We start from the raw sequence: 5529 nt of genomic DNA on the forward strand, positions 1-5529 counted from the left end.
AGACTCTTAGGGGGGGGAAAAAAAAAGAAGTATGGTTTAGATTTAGGCCAGCAAAGGGCCGGCTGCTGGTCGGGCTGGGACGGGGTTTTGTCTCTTTTTAAGTCAATCTCTGTCAGAGGCAGCACAGCCTCGAGCTGCTCCGTGCCCCTTCCCGCAGCTGGAAACAGATGGGCCCAGCATGGCCCCCACCCTGCCGGGCTCTCCTCCCCCTGAGGAGGGTCCAGCCCCACACCCCACAGAGCAGCCCCACGGCTGGGAATGCCAGGGGGACCCTCCACGGCATGGGGGTGCCACTGGGTCTGCCCCCCTCCCCGAGAAGCTGCTGCTGCAAAGTTGGTGCTGGGGAAAGCACGTGCACATCCCACCGATCCCCTCTGCATCCCACAGATCCCCTCTGCATCCCACAGATCCCCTCTGCATCCCACAGATCCCCTCTGCATCCCACCCATCCCTCCAGCACCTCAAAGCTCTCCCCAGGGGCTCCAGAGCGGAGGGGGCTCCATGCCGCGCTCCGGCAGAGGGGGTTGGGAGGAGGATGCTGGGGACGGGCGATGCTTCTCTCCCACCYCAGCACCTTCCCAGCCGCCACCCTGACCCCGAGAACGACCCCAGCCCCCCGCAATGCTCCCGGCTCGGCAGCACCTGCCAGGCCCCGYGTGTGCCCGAGCCCAGGGGACGAGGCCGGGCACATGGCGGGAGCAGCTCCGGCCCTGCTCACACGCATCAGAGCCATGGAGGGAGGGAGGGAGCAGCTGGGTTGCCATGGAGGAGAGGAAGCAGCTGAGAGAGAAACCTTTCCAGGCAGGGAGGAATCAGTGGGGGACGCGGGCAGAGGCTGCCGGGCTCCCCGCGGCCGGAGGGCGGGGGGAAACATCTCTGCACGGTTTGGAGGTGGAGGGGCCACATCTGCCCTCTCGATTGATGGAGCCGGGGGAAGGAAACCTCCTCCCCTCTCCATCCCTGTGGATGCTGAGCGGCTCGGCTCTCCTCCCCCCAGCCCCACCGCTCCCTCTGCTCCACAATGTGAGCTGGGCCGTCCTCAGCAGCCACCTCCGGGTTGCACAAGGGCCAACCTGTCCCCTCGGAGCGATGCTCCCGGCTCCTCCTGGGCCTGCTCCTGCCTTCCTGGCCGCCTGCGCTGGCTTATGCTGCTCCGTGCAGATAACCCCATAAATCCCCCGCTCCTGCCACCTACTCTTAGATTAAACAAACTGGCCCAGGAGAAGCGGGGAGACAGGCGGGGGCTTAGATCTTTAAAATAAAAAAAGAAATAGTATATCAAATCTCTTCACGCCCAGAAAATCCAGCCTGATGGCAGCTGGGGAAGGATCCCAGCCGCACCTCCTGGCAGAGGGATGGGGAAGGAGGAGGGGAAGGAATCGTGGAGCAGAAGTTGAAGAGCCTGTTGGGCAGGGGTGCGGGCCGGGAGGGATGTGCGGGCTCCTCCTCGGCTCAGACCCGCCGCGGGGCTGCTCTGAACCCCCCCTGGGCCTGCCATTGAGCAAAGTCCCCCCCTTCCTTCCTGGGATGCATAATAAAAGGAAGTGATAAAGGAAAGGAAGGAGGGAGGTGGAGGAGAAAGAAAAGAGGCAGGAAGGGCACCATCAGGGCTTTGTGAAGCCCCTGTCCTGGTGGGGGGGGTGGTAATAAAACCCCTCGTGGAGCCAGCGCTGCTGGCGGGATGTGGGCCTGGCGGGGTGCGGGGGCACCATCCGGGGGGGGCGGCTGAGCCCCGGCATGGCCACTTCGCACCGAGCCGCGTGTGTGCGCGCCCCCGGTGAGCCGGGCTCGGCCTCGCACCGGCCCCACATGGCCCCAGCCCCACGGCCGGGTCCCGCTCCCTCCCCGTGCACCGGCCGCGGCCCCACGCACCTTGCACGTTGCCGGCCCCGCGTTCTGTCCCGGGGCTGTCCCGGGGCCGTGCGGGCCCCCCGGGCGCCGTGCGGGGCGTTTGCATCGAGTAAGTGGAGCAAAGTCGCTCCGCGGTGGGATCAGCGGAACCGGGGACCACCCCGGGCCGCCGCGGCCCGCCAGGTGCATCACGCTGCTATTAACAATAATTAATACCGATAATAAAGCGAGGAACCGCCAGCCGCACGCAGCCGCGTCCCTGCAAAGCTCCACACGCCGGGGCCGATCGCGCCCCGCATGCGGCGAGGGGAAGCAGAGCCCCGGCCCCCCGCGCCCCCCGCAGCAGAAGGAAGAGGAAGGTGGCACTTACAGTCAGCTTGATCCCGGAGCCGGGCGTTCGGGGTGGGTTTTTGGGGCCGGTTTGATGGTTTTGTTTTTCCCGGCGGGTTTGTGTTGCGGAGCGAAGGGACCCCCCGCCCGCGGCGACTGCGGATCTGCAAGGAGAAGAGAGAGGCTGCGGCTCAGCCCCGCATCCCCGGCCCCRCCAGGCCCCGCGTATTTATATAAATAATAAAGAGAGAGAAAAAAAAAATGCTCCAGGAGGAAGGAAGCTGGGTCAAAATCATTTGCAGGGAACGAGGAAAAAAAAAAAAAGGGGGGGGGGGGAAAGGGGGGAGAGGGGGTGAAAAAAAAAACCGGAGCGAGCTCCTAGCCTTACTGGAGGGGATCCAGCTGCTAAAAATAGCAAAATCACACTCGAAATTAAATAAGGGCAAACAGGCGAAGGGAGCTCCCAGCGCCGGCGGAGCGGGGGAGGCGGAGCCGGGGCCGCATCACGGTGGGGGCGGCGCGGGGCGGCGCGGCCGGGAGCGATAGGGCCGTTCAAAGCGCTGCGGCGGCGGCTGCGCCCCCGGCCCTGCCCGCCGAGGGTCCCCGGCTGTGGATGGCGGGTTTTTGAGGGGCTGGAGGCAGCGCCGGGATGGAATGAGGCATTCCCGTCCTCCCGGCMTGGGATGCTTCAGGAATGCTCCCGGCTGGGGCCGTGCGGGGGGAGCGGCTCCTCCCCCCCGGCTGGGTGACCCCACGATGAGGGACCCCCGATAGGAAAATCCCCAGACCCCCCTTCTCCGTGTTTAGGCTGGCGTGGGGGGTTCGGTGTCCCCGTGGGGGCGATCACCGGCCAGGGCCCGGCCATGCGGTGGTGGCCAAAGCACGATGCTCCTTCTGCGTGCTGCCTCCTCCCCAAGTAACCCCCCCAAAAGCTTTTGGTGCCCATCTGGAGGCACCAGCATTAACGGCTCCATCCCCAGGGCCGCCCGGATCGTGTCTCGATATTTATTTAATGTGTTAGTGCAGCAGCGCTGCCGAAAGGAGAGGCTGCTGTGGGTTCTGCTCAGTGCAGTGGGGTTTTGGGGGCTGCTCCTTATTGGTGCAGTGGGATTTGGGGGGTTGTTGAGCGGGCCCAGAAACTCTCCTGAGATTTAAGCATGTGCTGGGCTCAGTCTGCAGTAAAGAGCTTTGTTCAGAATTCTGGAAGTAAAATCATCTCTCCAGTGAAGTACCCCAAAAGCGAGGTCCCTGCCATGTCAGGGCAGGGTTTCCAAGATGTGTGGAGCATTTGGGATCTCGKGGTGGTTTCCCTTGATGGGATACCAGGAAATCCAGAGCTCAGYGTCCTCTCCATGATGGGATTGTGTTAAATTTCCCCAAACTTCTGTGAAAACAACAATCACAAGTTTAATGGAAACTGATGTAGGTGCTTTTGACCACCCTAACTCTTAAGGGTTGAAATCTGAAGTGAGGATCTGAGCTTCAGAGTGCTGGATTTAAGTTTCAGGCAAGTTTTTATTTAAAAAAGAAGAAAAGGGTCCTTTAATAAGATGAAATGTGAAAAATATCAATATCTGCCTGTGCAAAACTGCTCTGAAAGGGAAGTTTGCAATGCAAAACAAACCAAACCAAACCCAGCCAAGCTTGGGGCGCTTGTTTCTGCTAATTGTTATTTGGATTTTTCAAATCCCCTGCAAATTCCCCTGCCTAAAACACAATCGGAGCAGTGTCCCTTTCTGACAGTTAAAAAATGAAAGTAAAGGGGGGGGGGAGCCCTCCTGCAAGAGGGTTCCTGCTCTCAAACACCTGCAGGAAGAGCAAGCACCACCCTGCCTGCACCCCAGTGCAGCTCCTGATCTGAGCTGTGGTGTCTCCCCCATCTGAGGGCCTTGCATCCAGGCAGGGGGTTCTGTGCAGAACCCGAGCATTTTTATTTTTTTTTTACTAAAATTAGTGTTTCCCCATCTGCAGGAAACCCTGCCTGGGTTTGGAGGTGCCTTTTGCCCCGGCGCTGCCTCTCGGACTTCCCCTTTGTCGTTAGCCCGATGAGGAACTTGGTTTCTGTGCTGGCAGAGGCTCGTTGTTATTAATAACCCTCGTTATTTACTCTGCAGTGGCAGTGAATGGCAGCAGCCTGAGCACTGCAAACGGCTGGAGCTGCTCTGCTTTGCTTTGATCCCTCCAAATTTTGGCAKTTTTGAGCCCACCTCGGGGCCTCCCCACGCCGGGTTCACCCGTGGAGTGACCACTTGGTCTTTAAAAAAAATAGCGCTGCAGTGGTTCCCCAAAAACTAAAGAGTGGTGGGGACATGGCCACTGGAACACAACCACGTGCAAGGAGGGGAAAAGAGGGAAAAAACTGGGCTGGAGCAGAGCCCAGGGCTGGGCCCAGGAGCGCAGAGYGGGAAGATAATTTTCACTTTTGTTTCTGCACTTGGGTTCCTGGTTTACAGCTCGTGGCTGAGTGGGATTGGGAGCAGGGCTGGGTAAGCWCCCCCAGCCTGTGGGTTGGGTTCTGCAGCCAGAGCAGAAGCTGAAAATGGCTGGAAAGAGGGAAACAAATGATTTATTATCCCCCCCATCGCAGCTGAGCCCAGCGCGGGGCACGGCGGAGCAGCCGGTGCCGTGCCGGGTTGGCATCGCACCGGGCTCTGCAGCCCCGGGATCCCGGCGGGCYCGACAAGCTGGGAACCCCTCCGGGGTGCAAACAGCAGCGCTCCGGGTGCTCACAGGGCTGGCCGGCCATGGCGCGGGAGGACAGGGACAGGGACGTGGCCTTTGTTTCCCCTCCCGGCTTTGTTTCCCCGATGGCCCCATTGATGAAACCCCATGCGGCCAAACGGCCCCGGACCCACCCCAAACCAGGCCTGTTAATTTGATTAAACGGCTCCCTCCTCCTTCCCACCCCTGGAGCAGATTGAGCTCTCACCAGGGCAGCGTTTTTTTCCTGCAGCCCCACACTGGGGACAAATTCCTAAATCACCTGATAACTTACAGGCTTAATGCGGCTGCTTTGAGCCCGGGGTTTGCAGGAAGCAGCCCCAGGTCGGTGCCGTGGGGTGCACGAGCTGTAAATGGGGGTGCACACACGAATTATTTCGTATCTCGATTTATTTAGCCGATATTTCAGGCCCGGGAGGAGACCTGATGGAGAAATGGGTGCCCCGTGACAAAGAAAAGCTGCACCTCTGGAAGTTGTCCTGGAAAAAAAAAAAAAGGTGCTTTGAAATCACCCCCAGCTCCTCGGGCTGCACAGAACCGCAGACACTCCCCGAAAAGCACCAGGGAGGATATGGGGGAGACTGGAGGGTGGCCCTGAGGGACACACATCTTGTCCTGCCCTGCCCG

At 60.4% G+C, this 5529-nt stretch overlaps 1 protein-coding gene across 3 annotated transcripts in view; it reads right to left on the reverse strand.

Moving 5' to 3' along the window:
- HMGA1 (high mobility group AT-hook 1) overlaps window positions 1–2682 on the reverse strand; it is an 8490-nt gene extending 5808 nt beyond the window's left edge. The window contains exons 1-2 of one of the 3 annotated variants that reach the window (XM_057381465.1): window positions 2570–2682; window positions 2222–2345 (exon numbers count right to left, since the gene is read on the reverse strand). The gene's annotated coding sequence lies outside the window, so the exon portion shown is untranslated. Of the gene's footprint in view, window positions 1–1073; window positions 1731–2221; window positions 2346–2569 lie in introns of those variants that run through there. The other 2 variants (XM_057381462.1, XM_057381463.1) reach the window with 2 other exon arrangements.
- Window positions 2683–5529: the final 2847 nt, after the last annotated feature.

The sequence above is a fragment of the Malurus melanocephalus genome, unplaced genomic scaffold, assembly GCF_030028575.1.
Source record: "Malurus melanocephalus ecotype Western Australia unplaced genomic scaffold, MMel_1.1 scaffold_511, whole genome shotgun sequence".
In the NCBI taxonomy this organism is placed as follows: Eukaryota; Metazoa; Chordata; class Aves; order Passeriformes; family Maluridae; genus Malurus; species Malurus melanocephalus.